The sequence below is a fragment of the Scyliorhinus torazame genome, chromosome 19 (genome assembly GCF_047496885.1).
Source record: "Scyliorhinus torazame isolate Kashiwa2021f chromosome 19, sScyTor2.1, whole genome shotgun sequence".
In the NCBI taxonomy this organism is placed as follows: Eukaryota; Metazoa; Chordata; class Chondrichthyes; order Carcharhiniformes; family Scyliorhinidae; genus Scyliorhinus; species Scyliorhinus torazame.
The window spans coordinates 108381409-108402918 of record NC_092725.1 but is presented as its reverse complement, the minus strand read 5'-3'; the positions used below and the strand labels follow the sequence as shown (position 1 = coordinate 108402918).

Genomic DNA, 21510 nt, shown 5'->3' with positions numbered 1-21510 from the left:
GTTTATAATTCTGATTTCCATATTACAAAAAGTATATTGAAGCACGGGAAAAGTGAAGACAAGATTAACAAGGATGTAACCAGAACTGAGTTCTTGCAACAATCAAGGAAGATTGAGCAAGCTCTTTGTGGAAAACTGAGAGGGGAGGTGGTCTGCTCGAGGTTCAATCAGGTAGATCTGGCAAAACAGCTTTGGCTTATGGATGAACTAGAACAATCAGATAGCCATTAACAGATCAAATGAAGAATTTAGGAGGTATTTATTTGCATAAAGGGAATGTGAAATTCACTGCCACGTGGTTTGGTTTCAGCTAACAGCATTGATGCATTTAAGGGAAGGCATCATGCTTAAATGGTGAAGAAGAGAATAGGGGAATATGTTAGCTTCTGGCTGCTGTTGAGTAAAGAGTCAAGAGTTCGGCTCCTTTCCCAGACACCTTTATTTTACTTGAACACATTCTATACAAAACTCTTTCACCACACCACAAGTGCCAGCTGTGACCCCTTTACATATCAGTGTCAATTATTGGATACTTAACATCAATTTGACATGTAATTGGAATGTCTCTTAACCCATTCCTAACAGAATATGGCGTCGGGGAATAGGTCATCAGAAACAGAGGATGTGCATGTGGGGTATAAACATAGGAATAGGCCCTGGGGCCAATGATTCTGTAATGTAGATTATATGTAACTTTGGGTTCAAAGTAGCTTTGAAACTATAAAAGAAATTAAGGGTGGGATTTTCTGCTCCTGCCGTAGGCAATGTGAATGGCCACTGGGAAACTCACAGGAGGGGATGCGCTGCCTGCATGGCCAGTGAATTCCGTTGTCATGAACGGCCAGAGAATTCCATCTAAATATTGATTAAGTCAAATCCACTCCTGACACCTGCCACAATTTCAAATCCCACTCCACTGATTATATAGATGTACCATTATCACACCAAACCTACGTGAGAATAAAAGATCCCTATGTGTACACAAGCAGCAGAAAGCAACCTTCTACCCTACTAACCACACTACCCAGTGGATCTGCAAGTAGATCATTGCTATAAGCTACTTTCTTTCACCTCCCCTATTAGGATCTCAGGTATGCCATAAATATACTTCCACCTGGACACCTACTGTACTAATCAGACCACAAAGGATTGCGAATTCACACCATTACCACAAGGCCACCCACCATCCTCTACACCACATTACTAACGGTCCAACTACACTGCAAAGGTGAATCTGTGCAACAGTCCCAGGAATTGAAAGGACATTCTCATACCGTGAAATCACATCCTCATGCACTGAGGATTGGGCACATATGATGTAAGGAATTAAACACTCCCAGATATACCATCGGCTGAGAGAGATTGTTTGCTCTCTTAAATCGACAATGAAACCTATACATGCTGCTTTGGTTTTAGCTGCAGTCATAATAGCTTAGAGCAGAATTTTCTCATAATTTGTCAGCGACAGAATCTGACTGAAAACCGGCTTGTATCTCTCCAGATGCACAGCCAAGTTTTCAGATCAGATCTTGAGCACTTTAGCAAACAAAATCAGGGGGCATGGTTTATGCCATCTGTCTGACGATTTGGGTCCTGATAGAGCCGACAAGGCCGGCTCCGCAGAGATTGGGCACCATCTTTAAAGGGTGCCCCAATCAGAACTGAGGTGAAACTGCTCCCGGCACACCCCACCGCACAATTATCAGAGCTCTCTCCGCCACCCCCTCCCCTGCCCCACAATAGCATAATTATTATTATTTGTTATAGTTTTTCCAATTAAGGGGCAATTTGGTGTGTCCATTCACCTAACCTGCACATCTTTAGGTTGTTGGGGGTGAGACCCACGCAAACACGGGGAGAATGTGCAAACCCCACACATACAGTGACCCAGGGCCGGGATATAACTCGGGTCCTCGGCACCATGAAGCAGCAGTGCTAACCACTGCATCACTGTGCTGCCCTCAATGGCATAATTAGCAGGGGCTCTCCCCCTGCACACCACAGTGGCACAATTATCAGGGCTCTTCCCCCACACAAACACCGCACCAGTATCGATGCCACTGCCCCCACTCAATGCCCACTCCACCCATCACTACAAGGCCCCTCCCCCAATGCCTACACCCCCCCCTCCCACAATGCAAGTTCCACCCTGAATGACTGGTCCCTCATTACTTCCAGGTCCCCCCTCTCCAAAGGCCTTGATGTTCTGCCCCCCCCCCACCAACTACACATAATGGGAACTCCATTCCCCCAATCGGATTCACTAGAGGGCCCACCCCTGGCACTGCTCTGGCACAGGTTGGCATAGACTGACAGTGCCAACCTCATAGTGCCATCATGGCAGTGCCGACCTGTGCCAGGGGAGTGTCCAGACATGCCCCTTTGGGAACTATAGTGACCTTGGCACCCCGGGTACAGGGGCTGCTTTAGCATAGTGGGCAGAACAACGCCAGCAGCACGGGTTCAATTCCCGTACCAGCCTCCCCAAAGGCGCCGGAATGTGGCGACTAGGGGCTTTTCACAGTAACTTCATTTGAAGCCTACTTGTGACAATAAGCCATTTTCATTTCATTTTGGGTGGGAACCCCTTGACTATTTCCCATCTTTATAAAGCTGTTGTGAACCTCGCCAGAATATTCAATGAGGAGGGGAATCATGTGGTATGTAGGCCCTTTCATAATATGTAAGTCCATTAAAATGTATTTAAGTGAGGGTCCCACCCTTCGGTACGTCACCAGCGAGGAGGAGGAAAATCGAGAAACGAGATGTCGTTGGCGAGAATCTTATTTCCTGACTGCTGCGAGATTTTGCGCCTGTGTTGCTGTTCTTGATGACATATCAGAGATATTTAAGAAGGATATACAAAGTGGAGCTTGCTGCTTCAAGGGATCATATTTATACTTCTACACATATGCTTCACTATTGTTCTACAAGATAACCCTTCTCCCACCAAAAACCATTAATGTCAGAATGTGGCATAACTGAGTCACTCGGAAAGAAACCCCAATGCCCAACTTAGGTTTCATATGTTTGGATTTTGTTTACTAGTCTCAATAAATGATTTTAGATTTTTTTATGGTATCAGGTGGATTTGTCAGTTTGCGAGCATTTTGCAACATGATGTATAATAACTTCTGGATTCAATTTTAACTCACTTAAAATTGGGTTCATTATGTGAATGTATGTGTTTCAGAATTCAATTTTTTTTTACACTACAAAAAGATCAAAATTAAGTGATAATGCTAGTTATATTGACTTGACATATGCTGATATGATGCATTGCGTCTGCCTAAATTAGTTTTCTGTCTAACCATTTGTATCAACTGGCAAGTGATGCATATTTTCCTTTTGTATAATAAAGAATAATTTTCTATAATTGTCTCATTATAAATATTGCAAAGTAGAATTACAGAACTAATTTTATTCAGTAGATCTCAACTTATGGTAATTGAATAATTGAAAAAAATGTAGTTTGGGCTTTTTGGGATGATGAATGCTCTTCAATAATTAAGCAATGTTGCCTAGTCTTGTGTACAGGTGAAATGGTGTGAGCCATTTTCTGAAAGAGATAGTGAAGTGGTCAACCTTTGGGTGCATTGGTAATGTTTATGAATTATATTTCCTTCATTTTACACATTATTACCATTAATAAGTATTCAAATGACACTTAGAAAGGGAAAAGTCCAGTTCATAAAACCATAAATATGTTTTACGACAAACTGTCTGCAACTTGCAATTCTGAGTGCAAAATAATAATCAGCCAGTGTTTCAAAAGCTGAGGTACCCTTTGCACATCGCCACACAGGAACCTCTGTCCTGGACCAGCCATTTTTGTAACTAATTAGAGTGTGATTCAATTAGAAATAATATAGTTAATGGACGCAAGTCTTGTCATCTTACTAACAGAATAATAAGACATTGTTCCACAAAACTAATTTTAGTCTGTATCTCTTCCACTTACATATGAACACGCACAGCCATCTACACATATACACTTGCACATAAACAGAATCAAGATAGAAAGCCAACTAATTCACACTGCCAGCCTACAAAGCACGCTGACAAATAAGTAGGTAGATCTTTCCGAGAGCCTGTGTGGGTCATAGTACAGGATTCGATCATTTGAAACGTTTGACAGGCAGGTTTCGCTATTTTGTTTCTGGTTACAAATAATTCCCTGCACGAAACTCGGAGGGGGGGAAAAAAAAATCAAGATTGGGGGGGAGGGGGTGGGGGGGGGGCAGTGGCATGGTCATAATGGAACCGGCCCAATTTTCTCTTCATTTAAATTTAAAAAGTCACACTTTTTCCTGATAACCCTCCAGTGAAGCACCTTGGGATGCTCGACTATGTTAAAGGCCCTTGGCCAATTCAAGTTGTTGTTGTTACAGATATGATGTCCCATCCAACAGATTTTCCTCGGTGCCCTGCACTCACACAATCCTTTCTGACCAAACAGAAAAGGAGGAGAATCTCCTCCAGAACCTTTTTTCCTCATCAATTTATTTTTAAACAACTTAAACCTTACATAACACTCCAGGGAAGATCGGATCGCTGCAATCGATCCTATCGGTGATTTATCTGTCAGTGTCATTTCCCTTCAAGCGTTGGAGCCCATATTTAGTTTTTTTTAAATAATCTGAGATACAAGGTGGACCCAAAGTGTCCAACATATAATCCTTTAATTCTGAATTCCCTACAATGAAATATCCAGATATCTGTGGCAATATTCTATTTTAGGAATACACAGCACTGACTTCAGTCTTTGGCACGTTGTGGCTTTTGGTCACAGTCTTTGTTGCAATAAAAATGAATAGCAGTGATGCAATAAAATAGATCTAAAACATTAATAAATGCACAATTGATAGCTATCAGAATTTTTATTGATTAATGGATTTCTGATCTGTAAACATCGGTCATTTTTGGAGCACGGTATTACATCAAATTTACAGCACAGAAACTGATCTATGCCAGCGTTTATGCTCAACATGATTCTACTCCCACGCTACTTGATCTAACGGTATCCGCATTTCCTCCTATCACCTTACAAAGTTTCTTCCAAGCTATTGCGGCGGTCACTCCGTGTCATACCAAGTCTCCCCCTTCTCTAAGTTTGCAGCTTTAACCATAAGCATTATATATTTTTAATTCTACACTTGCATGTCCAGTTCATATTGACACACAAGAAAAAAATACTGCTGGAAATCTGAACTTCGAACAGAAAATGCTGGAAATATTCAGCCGGCCTGGTAGTACCCGAATTATCCCAGTCCCATGATGGCAGACTTGGTGGCAGGGTGGGTGGTATAGTTAGGGGAAGCCATGTCGGAATACCTCCCAGCACTGGGGAACTTTTCCAGGGACAAGCTGGGGAATGGGGTTGGCTGCCCACGGGGGCACGCAGCATTTTGCCAGCTGGAAGACTTTTCGCTTTTTGTTTGTTATCTTCATTTATGACTTGGTGTGTACTTTCCAAGGGCCGGTGCAGACTCGATGGGTGGAATGGCCTCCTTCTGCACTGTAAATTCTACCAGAGCAGCTCAAGATACATCTATCCCAACACCATTGTATTGGAAAGATCAAGCACCCATCGAAGCACCGACACAATAATTCATCGGTATTGTCAATTAAACTAAATACACCACAATATACCACAGTTAAATACCCTACAATGCCCATCAACCACAGTGGGAGGTGATTTCTGTGAACTTTCACCTTGTGCCAGATAGAACTTTGCAAATGTGTAATTACAAAGTAAGAGCTATCTCAAAAATGCTTCAACGATGCAAAATTTCAGGCTCTTCCACCGCAACAGCTTCCAGTTATGAAACATCGTTAATATAATTGTTTTTAAAGTCCAGAGCACACGGACATTGGCCAAACACTGATGCGAGAAGGTTCACCTTTGAGCGGTATGCACATAACAATAAAATAAAAGCAAAATGCTTTGAATACTGGAAATCTGAAATAAAATGTCTCTGGGACTCGAAAGGTTAACTCTGGTTCTCTCGCCACAGGTGCTGCCAGACCTGCTCAGTGGGGCCAACATTTCCTGTTTCTGTTTTTAATATAGATAACAATAACCCCACAACACCAATACTGGATGAGGTATTTATTTCTAAGGACTTTCTTACAATTCAATTTAAGTTAGTGTTGATTATGCGCAGGATATTGGAAGTGCATTTTTTTTCATGTGCAAGGATTGTATGAATATAGCATGAGGGTCTTTCTCGGGTCTTTCTCTCCATTTTAAATCGATAATTTACTTCCTAACAACCCTAAACTTCTGGTGTGAACCTGGAGTCACGGCCCTGTTTGTGAACCAGAATGAGACTTCTTAGAGAAGGTTTTCTGTCACCATCTGGGTTTAATGCTGTATAAAGTGTAAATCTGGTGCTGTGCCAAGCTGCGTGTGAAAAATGCCCTGGACATCTTTTAAAACTAGTGGCCTCTGAGTCACAAGGTTGTGGGTTCAAGCCACACTCCAGGACTTGAGCAGAAGAGGCGAGGCTGACTCTGCGGTACAGCGCGGAGAGAGAGCTGCGCTGTCCAAGGTACCAACTTTCAGATGAGATGTTAAACTGAGAATCAAGATGGTAAAATACCCCACGGCACTATTTGGAAGGAGAGCAGGAGAGTTATTCCCCGTGTCCTCGCCAATATTTATTCCTCAATCAACCTCACACAGCAAGATCTGATCATTAGCACACTGCTGTTTGTGGGAGCTTGCTGTGAGCAAATTGGCTGCCCGGCTTCCCACGTTACCATGGTGACTAAGTTTCAAAAGTATTTCATTGGTTGTAATGAGATATCTGGTTGTCATGAAAAGCGCTAGTCTTTTTGGGGGGAATAAACTTAAAAGGTTCAGACAATATAGACGTCCAGTCCATATTGACTACACCTATCCCCACTCAGGAGCTGAGTTAGGCTGAGAGTTGAGATCAGTTCCTGTGTACCGAGTTCTCTCCATCTCTCTCTCTCTAGCAGCACAATTGAGCTTCCCAGCCAGACTGTGTAAAAAATAAAAGGTCGAAACCCCTCCTGTATCGGTAGCTGCAGAATAAAGGTGCGGACTCTGTGAAGTGTGAGGTGGCTGACTCTCTGCCCTGACCCCAGAAGACTTCAGCTTAACAAGCTGGAGGTGATAGCACGGGCAGAGAGTGAGGAATGACATATATATATTTTAAACTCTGGTCGCTTCATCTCTTGCCCATTCCGTCAAAAAGCCTAAAGCTTTAATGTCTCGCCTCAAGAAAACTCCACTTCGGGGCCGTCTTTATTTCACAATCAGGCCTTCGACTTCACTGGTTAGTCAGGGGACACTCTGGGGGAAGGGCGGGTTGGGAGGGGAGCCTTTACTGAACGCCGTGGAATGAACCACAAATCTACCAAATTTACCCAAAGTCACTTGGACACTTTGCGAGGCAGCCACTATAGGGACGAAAATGATCCATAAACAGTCCTGAAGCATCAATACTTCAATCAGAGGAGCAACGCCCACCTTAGGGCTGAGATAGGAGGCACGGGGAAGAGGGGATCTCAGGCACATGTGGGCTGCAGGTCAGGGTGGGAATGTTTGCTCCAAGAAAATAAAGGGAATCAAATTGGAGAATGATGTCCCCCCCCCCCCCCCCCCCGCACACACACATGGCATTACTACTCTGGAAGCTAACATTAACTCGGTGCCTATTACATTTTCATTAGCCGTATAATAGATTAAGATTGGTTGTAAAATTAAAAGCTTCAGTGCCGTCGATATTGAAGCTCGGATCGCCAAGTGAATCCTGAACGTCCATTTAAAACAAAAGCTACCTTCTCATTCTTACCGACCTTATTCGTTTAAAAGTTATGTCCAGCGGCAGCGGGGAAGTCAGAAAGAAGCACATTGGCCGCGGGGGAGGAGTCCTGCGGGAGTGGGGGGGGGGGGGGGGGGGGGAATTCTGGAGCTGCTATCAGGATTCATGCCTGGGTCCATCCATCCCCATTCCATATGAATAGGCTGGCAACATCAACACGATATTCCTGGCCGCGCATATTCACTATCCAACAAAACTGCCCCGCTCACTGACACACAGATAATCCTCCAGTGTGGACATTCATTCGTGGTGTCGCGTCCTTATCACACAGAAACCGAACAGTCACAGAGACAGCCTCAAACCACACAGAATCCCAACTCAAAACACAATAGTTCCAAAGTAATAGCTCTTCCCAACAACATTTTTTTAAAAAACTACCATGAAGCCAATCGCCGTACAAGAAACTAACGCATATCGACATTCCCCTAAATTCCGGTGGTCCCACCGTCAAAAAGCTGACAACGACACTTTTACAAAAGTTGAATTCGTAGCCGGAGTTCTCAGGCCCCTGGCCCAAATTATTGCAAACGTTTCTGAGATTTCCTAAATACTTTCTGGTCCAGCTGCATCAACTTTTCACGTTCTGAGCTCTGATTCGCAGTTTGCACATTTAAATCCTTTTTTAAATGATTATGACAGGCTATGCAACAAAATGGATTGATTAAAGTGACATGAACAGCAATTTGCTCAGTGGATCGACCCACACGTGGTTTTTATCACTAAAACCAGTCGCCTTCCCATTTGCTCGTAAATATTTGTTTTAACGTCTCTGTTAGATCTAAAGTTTCTTGTAAATTGACGACAGAAGTTTCCTTCTAAGCGCCCGCCTCATGAGATTGTGAGTGGCTCGGATTGGGGAGGACAGCAGTGCAAGTCTGTCTCCCAATTTGGATGAACCGATTCGATTTATCGCAGCGTTCTCAGTTCGAGTTGAGTGACTGGCCATGCTAAAATTGCCCCTAATATCCAAAGATGTGCAGGTCAGGTGGGGTTCCAGGGATAGGGCGGGAGAGTGTGTCTAGCTAAGATGCTCTTTCCGAGGGTCGGTGCGGTCGATGGCCGAATTGCGGCCTTCTGCACTGTAGGAATTCTATGGATTCTAAGTCCTCAGCTCCAGTCGAATCGCTTGCATTGCCAGCTGTGCATTGGGGTGCAGGAAGCTAACGGAAAACGAATCTGGCTGGGCTGGATGACAATGAATAGGTATTATCGCTTCGTCAATCGCCATTTGCCATACATACACTGACACAGACACAAACACACTGGCACACACACATTGACACACACAAACACACTGACACACACAAACACACTGACACATACACACAAACACACTGACACACACAAACATTGATATCGAACATTTTCCAGCATTTTCTCTTTTGGTCACAGACACAAACACACTGACACACACAAACACACTGGCACACAAACACACTGACGCAAACATTGACACATACACAACTCACTGGCACACACACACATTGCCACACAAACATTGACACACACAAACACAGGCACACAAACACTGACAGATACACTGACACCCACCCAGACACAAGCATACCAACACACATATTCTCACACAAATACACTGACAACATGCAAACACACTGACACACACACTGACACATAAATATACTGACACACACACCGAGACACACTGACACACGCACATTGACATGCATACAAAGACAGTGACATACACAAACATCCTGACACAAATACACTGACACACACACTGACACTAATATACACACACACAAACACAATGATAGGCACGCTGATACACACACAGACACACTGACACACACATATTGACACAAACACAGACTCACATACATTGGCACACACGCTGACACACACAAACACTCGGGGGGACACACATTGGCACACACACAAATTCACTGACATATACACACATAAAGACACTGACACACAGACTTTGACACACACAAACACACTGACAAACACAGAAACACACTGACACACACACACTGACACTGACACACAAACACACTGACACACACACATTGGCACACAAACACACACAAACACACTGACACATACTCAAACGTGCTGACACAAACTGATGCACACACTCACATACACACATTGATGCACACACTAACACACACACGAAGACTGACACAAGTGCACTGACACACACACAAAGACACAGACACATACACTGACACAATGACACACACACTGGCACAAATACATTGACACACACAAATATGCACACACACATACAAACACACTGACACACACATATATTGACAGACACACAAACACACACTAACACACACTGACACAGACACTGATGCACACACTGACACGCACACTGACACAAATTGACACACATACAGACACACACACACTGACACAGCCACACAGACACACTCTGATGCACACTGACACACACACACAGACACACATACAGACACACACAGTGACACACACACTGACACTCAGACACACTGACACAGACACTGATGCACACAGTGACACACACACTGACTGACACACAAACATACTGACACACACACACACTGACACACACACTCACTGACACACACACTGACACACATACAGACACACACACTGACACACATACGGACACGGACACACTGACACACACTGCACTGACACACAGACAGGCACACCCACACAGGCACACACACGGTGGGAGCTGTCCAGCTCTCAAACCCTGTTCAGCGATCACCTGAACAGCGGAGAGGACCTTCTCCAATCCATGCAGACATTCGCATGCGGCCACACTGAATGAAAAAGTACTCGAGAACGGAAGGAGAAAAACAAGAGGAGGGAGGAAAGAGATGGAAAAGATGTTGAAAAATAACTGTGAGATTTCCACCTTGAACAAAATAATTTCCTTTCCAACTTTTCTTTTGTTGCAAAAAGAATAAAAATGTAACTCGGGCGGAGTTGAAGGTGAGGAAGAGGACGGCGGATAAAGCTGAGGATTAAACAGACAAGCTGATAGAGAGAATGAGGTATCGAGGCGGCAGACTGAGAAATCACAACTCGGCAGTAATTTGCCAAATGAATTTAAAAGGTTTGCGGCGAGCCCGGTTCGCATTGGGTGATATTAAACTGCGAGACGGTGCAATTCCCTCACCGCACGCTTCAAGAGAGTGAAGTATGAGAAAACGAAGGTTCCTAAAGCAGCGGGAAGCGCTCGTGAAATCCATTTGGAGCAAACTCAATTGCAAACAAAAAAGGTGGAATTCTGCGGGGCTGTGACGGGAGTGGGAGTAGGAATAACTGGAAACTGTTACAAAGAGTCCCTAACAGGCACGATAGACCAAAGAGCCTCCCGCTGTGTGGTAAGATTCTAAAAGATAAAACGACCAATATGAAAAATGAGTAAAGGTTGGGTTAATAAGGGGAGAGGTGAAGGTGGGCTTGGTCATCGCTGGTTGTATGCTAACCAGCCAGGTTGTTGGAAAGGTTTTAACATTTTCTGGCTGGCAGCTTCCATTTGCAAATATCCCGACACATTTTCCAATCACTAATGCACAAACCTGCGGGCTGTGGCTGCTTATCGATACTGAGTGAGTAGCAACATCCTTCACTCCAGGTCAACATAGAAATATGGAAAATAGGAGCCGGTAGAAGGCCATCCGGCCATTCCAGCCTGCTCCGCCATTCATTGTGATCATGGCTGATCATCAAATTCAACAGCCTCATCCCGCCTTCCCACCCATATCATTTGATCCCCTTCGCCAAGTACTACATCTAACTGCTGAAGAGAAAGCTGGGGTCTGCCATTGATCTGCTGTCGGTGTGGTGATACAAAGAGGCCAGTGCGCGATGGAGGAATACCTGGTTTAAGCAAATATCTTAGCAGAAATGACTTTATCCACTCTCACTGCAGACACACATAGCCTCATATTCACACTTCTCTCAAATACACATAGCCTCTATTATACACAAACAGCTACACACATACTCATTGCACACACAGCTTCACACACACTCATTAAACACACTGCCTCTCACACACTCATCTATTATATACACAGCCCTCACACTCATCTATTATATAGTCTCACATAGACACGTCTATTATACAAGCACAGCCTCACACACACTCATTATACACAAAACCTCACACACAGTCTCATACACACAGTCTCACATACACTCATCTATTATATACAGTTTGACAGTGACACATCTATTATACAAGCACAGCCTCACATACACAGCCTCACACAATCATCTATCATATACTCACACTCATTCATCTATTATATACGCAGCCTCACACATACTCATCTATTATATAGTCTCATACATACACATCTATCATATATATACAGCTTCACACACACACTCATCTATTATGCACTCAGCCTCTCACACACTCAGCTATTATACACAGCCTCACGTACACTCATCTATTATATACACACCCAGCTTCACACCACACACGCACTCATCTATCATACGCAGCCTCACACGCTCATCTATTATATACTCAACCTCGCACACATCTATTACACACACACAGCCTCACACAAACTCATCTATTATATACACACAGGCTCAGACACACAGCTATTATGTACACACAGGTTCACACACACTCATCTATTATATACACAGCCTCACACTCACTCTCATCTATTAAAGACACACAGCCTCACACACACTCATCTATTATACACAGCCTCACACACACTCATCTATTATATACACAGGCTCAGAGACACTCACCTATTATATACACAGGCTCAGACAGACTTATCTATTATATACACAAACCTCACACATACTCATCTATTATATACACAGGCTCAGACACACTCATCTATTATATATACACAGCCTAATGCACACTCATCTATTATATACACAGGCTCAGACACACTGACCTATTATATACACAGGCTCAGACACACTAACCTATTATATACACACAGCCTCACACACACTCATCTATTATATACACAGGCTCAGACACACTACCTATTGTATACATACAGGCTCACTCACTCATCTATCATACACATCTCACACACACTCATCTATAATGGGTCAAAGATGTGCAGGTTAGGTGGATTGGCCATGGACCGAATGGCCTCCTTCTGCACAGTAGGGATTCTATGGATTCCATGGAGTATACACACAGCCTCACATAAGCTCATTTATTATACACATGCAGCCTCACACTCACCTATTATGTACAAACAGCATCACACACTCATCTATTATATGCACAGTCTCACATATATACACACATATACATCTATTTTATACACACAATCTGACACACACTGATCCATTATATCCAGAGCCTCATACACTCCTTTATTATATACACACAGCCTCACAGACACTCATTATAGACACACAGCCTCGCACACACTCAGCTGTTATTTATTCACAGCCTCACACACACTCATCTATTTTACACTCACAGCCTCACACACACTCAACTATTAGATACACAGCCTCACACACACATCTAATTCACATACACAGTTCCATCTACACTCATCTATTATATACACACAGCCTCAGACACATCTACTATATACACTCAGCCTCACACAGACATCTATTACATACACATAGCCTCGCACACACATTATATAGACAGCCGAACACACACTCATCCATTTTACACTCACAGACCGACATCCACTCATCTATTATACACAGACAGCCTCTCACACACTCAACTATTAGATACACACAGCCTCACATGCACTCATCTATTATACACACTCAGTCCCACACGCACTCAACTATTATACACAGCCTCTCCACACACTAATGTATTTAACACAAACATCCTCACATATATTCATCTATGATATACATACACAGCCTCACACACTCATCTAGTATGGAGACACAGCCCCACACACTCATCTATTATAGACACAGTTTCACACACATCCACCTATTTTACACACACAACCTCACACATGTTCATCTATTATATACACACACAGCCTCACACATACTCATTCATCTATTATACACACAGCCCCACACAATAATTTATCACACACACACAGAATTATGCATTCTAACCTAGTATACAAACAGCCTTGCATACCTGTTTTACACACACAGCCTCACACCCACTCATCTAGTATATACACACCTAGCCTCACACATATTCATCTATTATACACACCTAGTCTCATAAACACTCTCTATATACACACAGACATACACATTCCTCTATTATATACACACAGTCTCACACACACTCATCTATTATATACACACAGCCCGGCATAAATTTATCTACAGTGTCACAAACACACCTCTATAATATAGAGCCTCACACATTCATCTAATACATTTACACAGCCTGACACACATTCAGATTTTATTCACGCAGCCTCAGTCATCTATTACGTACAGAGAGCCCTCACACACATCTTGTATATATACACACACATTCATCTAGTACATTCACACAGCCTGACACGCAATCATCTATTATTCAAACACAGCCTCACACACACTCATCTATTATACATACAAAGCCTCATACACATTCATCTAGTATATACACAGTCTGACACATAATCATCCACTAGACACACACAGCGTCACACACCTTGTCTATTATACATATACAGCCTCATACACATTCATCTAGTATATACACACCCTGGCACATTTCCATTTATTATATGCACACAACCTCACACGCACTCATCTCTTCTCAGAATATACACATAAAGTCTCACACACTCTTATCTATTCATACGTACATACAGCTTTGCACGTTTACACACACATAACCTTACACACTTCCATCTACCTTCATACACACACGGCCTTACATTCTCATATTCACACGGAGAGCCAAACGCTCATTTTCACAGAGTCTTGCACACTTTCTTACATGACAACTTCACGCACTCTCAGACCCGGCCTCGCAGAGCCTCATATTATACAAACACATGGACGTGCACCCAGATGCAAACAGAGCTATAATCCTAGCCACACAAACAGCCGCGCGTGCACAAACCCAATCATATACAATATCTCACACATGTATATATAATCAGACATCCTCATACATAAGCGCGCATAAACATTCGCACACAGCCACGGCACATTGCTACAGACAACACGAACACACACACACACACGAGAAAACCCACACACAGAACTCGGATACCCATCTGAACTCTAACACTCCACCATATTACACATATCACACAAACACACACGGACTCCTATCCTTTCGCATCTTCCATATAACGCACACTAGCACACTTTCGTTTCGACACTAACAAAACGCACTCGCAATTTCACATACACATCCATTCACACTTTCGTACACTGCCTCACACACACAGACACACACACAAATACAGACAGAAAGACATTAGACCAAACTAGCTGGGAACAACCAGTTAACCACAAATATCCAAAAGCCCGAGACAGAAGGAATAAGATACATCTTGTTGGAAATTGAAACGCAATGAACCCGTCCCAGGTTTTAAAAAGCAAAGCCAGGCGATGACGATCTTCACACTGTCAGCTAACGACTCCCCTCAAAACTTAATTTTATGTCGATTCCAATCCTTTCTTTTTACCGTTTTCATAATCCAAGCAGTTATCTTTTGGTGCGATTCCAATGTCTTAAAATGTTTTCCGGTTTGCTGGCTATGGTTACCTTGTCTGTACCTGCCCGTGACGACGGTGTGAAGTGCATTGTTAAAGATATGACACAGCCATCCTTCCTTAATGCAACATCTCTTGACTTTGATCACTTACCTGCAGCCCCTCCTTCCGGGAGAAATACCTGTCCACCTTTACTTTAAGGAAGATGAAGTCTGCACTGCATTCTGGAAAAGGAAGGGGGGGGGGGGCGTGGAAAGGACCTTCTCCGGTGCAATTTTGACCAAAGTGTAAACGCCCCAATGTAACGCTGTCTCTTACGGTTCCTGCCTCCTTTCTCTCTCTCTCTCTTCCTCTCTGCCTCTGTACACAGAGCAGAGCTGTGGCACTAACTGAGCAAACACACACATACACACACGCCAAGTCACCCCCCCCCCCCCCCCCCCCCAGCCAAATCTTACTGAGATCGCAGCGATCGCGTCCAAGGGTCTCCAAAGCCAGACACCGCTTCCCGCACCAGTTACTGATCTCACTCCATCTCTGATGTGCTCGCTTTCCTGCTGTAGTTAACCCCCCCGCCCCGCTCCCTCTCTCACTCTCTCTTGGGAAAGCCGATTGGACAGATCGATTCGCCTCCAGGAAATCTGCATCCATGTAGATCTCTACAAATATTTATTTTTAAAATCGGGACAACCCGGAATATCACACAATCACTTTCCTCCTCCCCCACCCCTTCCCCTATCTACCCCCCCCCCCCCCCCGCCCCCCTCTCCAATACACACCAGTTGTCCCGTCAATGCCACGTTGAGCTATTCTGCCAAGTAGCTCCAGCTGATGTCCTGGGTAGTTTCACCCCCCCCTCCCCCCGTGTCTGTCCTGTGTTGTTTTAAATAAATGCAGGCTGGTCAATAAATGATATGGTGGCTGCCCGTGGCTGTTTTGTCTGATCTTTCTGTTCGTTATCGAGGGGGGGGGGGGGTAGAGCAATTTCACAGGTCATCTGTTTCTGGGAAACGAGGGACCTCGCCCCCCTCCATCGCCGCACCAAACATGCCAAGAATATGACAGAGGGGTGAGGGGTGGGGGAGTGGGACAACAATGGACGATCTCAGCCTCATTGAAAACATGGGTTGAATAATACATTCATGAAAGTCAGGGGTAAAACTACAACACCAGCAGCAGATCACCAAACCCATGGGCAGCGCTCGAGACAGCAAACGAAGCAGAAAGTAACATGGACTGTAATAAATATTGCTGACAGGCTGATCCATTGTTTGAGAGCAAAGTTTTTCTTGCAAAGGAGGCTGTGGGTGGGGGAGGTGGGGGGCACTTCAGATTTTTCTGCGTAAATCAAATTGACCGCACATGATAATCCGGTCAAATTCCCTCAACATTTCAAAATCGAAAACTTGCTTGGGACCTGCTAACTGGCGGTGCCCTAACTTCCGAGCTGGCACTCTCCAAAAACAGGGAATCGTATCATCAGCGATTGTCATTGTCGAATATTTTCTTCTGTGTTGTTAACACTGCGACCAGGTATCGACGATTCAAGGTTAGAAGGTGAGTGAAAGGCTTTCAACTCGATTTTAGGGACTGGCTAATGACGAAACCTAAGTCTCTGTCTCCCTCAAGAGTTTGTGTGCGGTTTTGCAGCCCTGATTCCCTTCCTCTTTCCAAATGCTTGCAGAAGCTGGAACGATTGCTGTCCAATTTCGTTTCCATTCAGATAGTTTCTCCTTCCTCTGTGAGGTCCACCCTTAAAGTGCTATAAACATTTTCGTTTCAAAGGGCAATAGAATCCTAATATTTCTGAAACATTATGCATTATTAAAATATTACTGGATGCCTGTTATGCCAAAGTGATGTGTCATACTTTTTTTTCAAAATTAGACTTTATTCGTAAAATATCTGAAAGAACATTGCAATTATTTCAAAATGGCCACCACACAAAGTACAATAATATTCATGTTCTCTCCATAGATTATGTTGCACTCTGAGGTGCTTCAATACAATACAAGAAACACTGTCAACATTGTAAAATGGTCACTACACATGGTATTTAAGTTGTCTGCATAGATCAAGTTAAATTCGGAGATACTTCCATATAATCGTGATAGATGTAATATTCACTTTATGTATGGCATACGTTTTTTTAAACTTCTATTCCTTTCTCAATGTTACAACACCAATGTGCAGAGTGGACAGGGCAAGCCTTTAATCCATAGAACATAGAACATAGAAAATACAGCACAGAACAGGCCCTTCGGCCCACGATGTTGTGCCGAACTTTTGTCCTAGATTAAGAAAAAATTAATCTACACCCCATCATTCTACCGTAATCTATGTACCTATCCAATAGCCACTTGAAGGTCCCTAATGTTTCCGACTCAACTATTTCCACAGGCAGTGCATTCCATGCCCCCACTACTCTCTGGGTAAAGAACCTACCTCTGACATCCCCCCTATATCTTCCACCATTCACCTCAAATTTATGTCTCCTTGTAATGGTTTGTTCTACCCGGGTAAAAAGTCTCTGACTATCTACTCTATCCATTCCCCTGATCATCTTATAAACCTCTATCAAGTCTCCCCTCATCCTTCTCTGTTCTAATGCGAAAAGGCCTAGCACCCTTAACCTTTCCTCGTAATACCTACTCTCCATTCCAGGCACCATCCTGGTAAATCTCCTTTGCACCTTTTCCAAAGCTTTCACTTCCTTCCTAAAATGAGGCGACCAGAACTGCACACAGTACTCCAAATGTGGCCTTACCAAGGTTTTGTACAGCTGCATCATCACCCTCACGGCTCTTAAATTCAATCCCTCTGCTAATGAACGCAAGCACACCATAGGCCTTCTTCACTGCTCTATCCACTTGAGTGGCAACTTTCAAAGATCTATGAACATAGACCCCAAGATCTCTCTGCTCCTCCACATTGCCAAGAACATTACCGTTAACCCTGTATTCTGCATCCATATTTGCCCTTGCAAAATGGACAACCTCACACTTTTCAGGGTTAAACTCCATCTGCCACTTTTCAGCCCAGCTCTGCATCCTATGTATGTCTCTTTGCAGCCGACAACAGCTCTCCTCACTATCCACAATTTACTGACCCACCGTTCAACTCCCTCATCTAAGTCATTAATGAAAATCAGAAAACAGCAGAGGACCCAGAACTGATCCCTGCGGTATGCCATTGGTAACTGGGGTGCAGGCTGAATATTTGCCATCCACCACCACTCTCTGACTTCTATCGGTTAGCCAGTTCGTTATCCAACAGGCCAAATTTCCCACTATCATGCCTCTTTACTTTCTGCATAAGCCTCCCATGGGGAACCTTAACAAATGCCTTACTAAAATCCATGTACACTACATCCACTGCTTTACCTTCATCCACGTGCTTGGTAACCTCCTAAAATAATTCAATAAGATTTGTGAGGCAAGACCTACCCCTCACAAATCCATACTGACTATCCCTAATCAAGCAGTGTCTTTCCAGATGCTCAGAAATCCTATCCCTCAGTACCCTTTCCATGACTTTGCCTACCACCAAAGTAAGACTAACTGGCCTGTAATTCCCAGGGCTATCCCTAGTCCCTTTTTTGAACAGGGGCTCGACATTCGCCACTCTCCAATCCCCTGGTACCACCCCTGTTGACAGTGAGGACAAAAAGATCATTGCCAACGGCTCTGCAATTTCACCTCTTGCTTCCCATAGAATCCTTGGATATATCCCATCAGGCCCAGGGGACTTGTCTATCCTCAAGTTTTTCAAAATGCCCAACACATCTTCCTTCCTAACAAGTATCTCCTCGAGCTTACCAATCTGTTTCACACTGTCCTCTCCAACAATATCGCCCCTCTCATTCGTAAATACTGAAGAAAAGTACTCGCTCAAGATTTCTCCTATCTCTTCAGACTCAATACACAATCTCCCGCTACTGTCCTTGATTGGACCTACTCTCGCTCTAGCCATTCTCATATTTCTCACATATGTGTAAAAGGCCTTGGGGTTTTCCTTGATCCTACCCGCCAAAGATTTTTCATGCCCTCTCTTAGCTCTCCTAATCCCTTTCTTCAGTTCCCTCCTGGCTATTGTGTATCCCTCCAGCGCCCTGTCTGAACCGTGTTCCCTCAGCCTTACATAGGTCTCCTTCTTCCTCTGTAATTGATAATATGGAAAGATGTGTCGTTTGAAACATGGAAGTCTGGCAATATCTGGTCTGAGAGAAACATGATAGGATACAGGGAAAGATCCCACAAAGGGTTAACAGCAGCTGCCAGGGAAGGATTGTAAAATGCAGATAGCCTTGGTCAAGCAGGCTGAGCAAACAAGACAAATAGGATTTTGATTGAAGCCAAAAATAATGGCTCACACCTTCTTTGAAAGTAACTAACTTAGTAAGGATCTGGAAAAGAATGGATGAAATTCTAGGTGTGAACATTTGCTAATACCAGGTTTATCAGTCTACGAGAAACATAATTCAAAGCCAAAATCAAAGTCAAAATTGAGCTGAGGACACAATTGGAAAATAAAACTATAGAAATGACAGGAATTAAAAGTAACACCTATTGAAACCAAAGCATTTTGAACACCACAAAGGAAACAATGTAATCAGATCTATGAGATGAAGTCATGTCAAAATGTATACTTAGTTGGATTAAAAGGTTTAGATCAAAAGGTACTTTTTACAATCAAAGAAAATAAGAGTTACTTTACAATAACATCAAAAAACGTAATTGTTAGAAAGCAAATATAAACCTCGAGACCAGGGCAGGAACTATCAGATTCAGATTCAGATCCAGAACCAGAGCTCAGAGGGAGAGAGAGAGAAGCAGAGAAGGAACAAGCAGCTAGACTCAGATTACAATCAGCTCGGCCATGGGAAATGGACAGGGCAGAGCAGCCAAGCTAAAATAGCTGATACATCTAAAGAAGACCAGACTTTAAAGAAGATTGATTGTCAAGTTGGGCCTGAAGGTCCCTTCAACCAACCAGAAGGATCCAGAAGCAAGATCTTTTTACTTTTCTGTAAAGACAATGATTGCATCTTTTAAAAAAGAGAAAAAAATATATAATAATAAGATAACTTAAAAGTTTTAACCTGAAACAGTGGTTATTCCAAAGTCTACTTTACTTACTTAGCAATGCGGGACCCAGGATCGATGCTACTAAGTGGTAAGTAGATGAAATCTTCGGTGAAGGTATGGGTTATACCGGGGGATAACTTGAAAATATAGTTTGACCTGAATAGCACCCACTGAAGCTTGCATCGGAGTCGGGGAGTGAGAATCCTTGATCACCATTTAGAATGTCGGCCCTTTTTGGTATAGGGGGACTTCTAAGGATAGTGGTGAGTTTTCAAAAACACCTCTTAACAAGACATTCAACCTCTCTTGTCAAACATGGTTCCCTCACTCGACCATCTCTTCCCTGCCTGACAGGGACATACATATCAAGGACACGTAGTATCTGTTCTTTGAACAAGTTCCACATTTCAATTGTGTCCTTCCCTGACAGCCTATGTGGCCAACTTATGCACTTCACTTATTGTCTGACAGCATCGTATTTACCCTTCCCTCAATTGTAAACCTTGCCCTGTTGCACGCACCTATCCCTCTCCATTACTAAAGTGAAAGTCACAGAATTGTGGTCACTATCTCCAAAATGCTCCCCCGCTAACAAATCTATCACTTGCCCTGGTTCATTACCAAGTACCAAATCCAATATGGCCTCCCCTCTGATCGGACAACCTACATACTTTGTTAGAAAAGCTTCCTGGACACACTGCACAAACACCACCTCATCTAAACTATTTGATCTAAAGAGGTTCCACTCAATATTTGGGAAGTTGAAGTCACCCATGACTACTTCCCTGTGACCTCTGCACCTTTCCAAAATCTGTTTCCCAATCTGTTCCTCCACATCTCTGCTGCTATTGGGGGGCCTATAGAAAACTCCCAACAAGGTGACTGCCCCTTTCCTATTTCTGACTTCAATCCATACTACCTCATTAGGGTGATACTCC

At 43.5% G+C, this 21510-nt stretch overlaps 1 protein-coding gene across 8 annotated transcripts in view; it reads right to left on the bottom strand.

Moving 5' to 3' along the window:
- LOC140396419 (chemokine-like protein TAFA-2) overlaps window positions 1–16389 on the bottom strand; it is a 373625-nt gene extending 357236 nt beyond the window's left edge. For 4 of the 8 annotated variants that reach the window (XR_011936520.1, XR_011936526.1, XR_011936527.1 and 1 more), the window contains exon 1: window positions 15944–16089. The gene's annotated coding sequence lies outside the window, so the exon portion shown is untranslated. Of the gene's footprint in view, window positions 1–15457; window positions 15596–15638; window positions 15879–15943; window positions 16090–16264 lie in introns of those variants that run through there. The other 4 variants (XR_011936524.1, XR_011936521.1, XR_011936522.1 and 1 more) reach the window with 4 other exon arrangements.
- Window positions 16390–21510: the final 5121 nt, after the last annotated feature.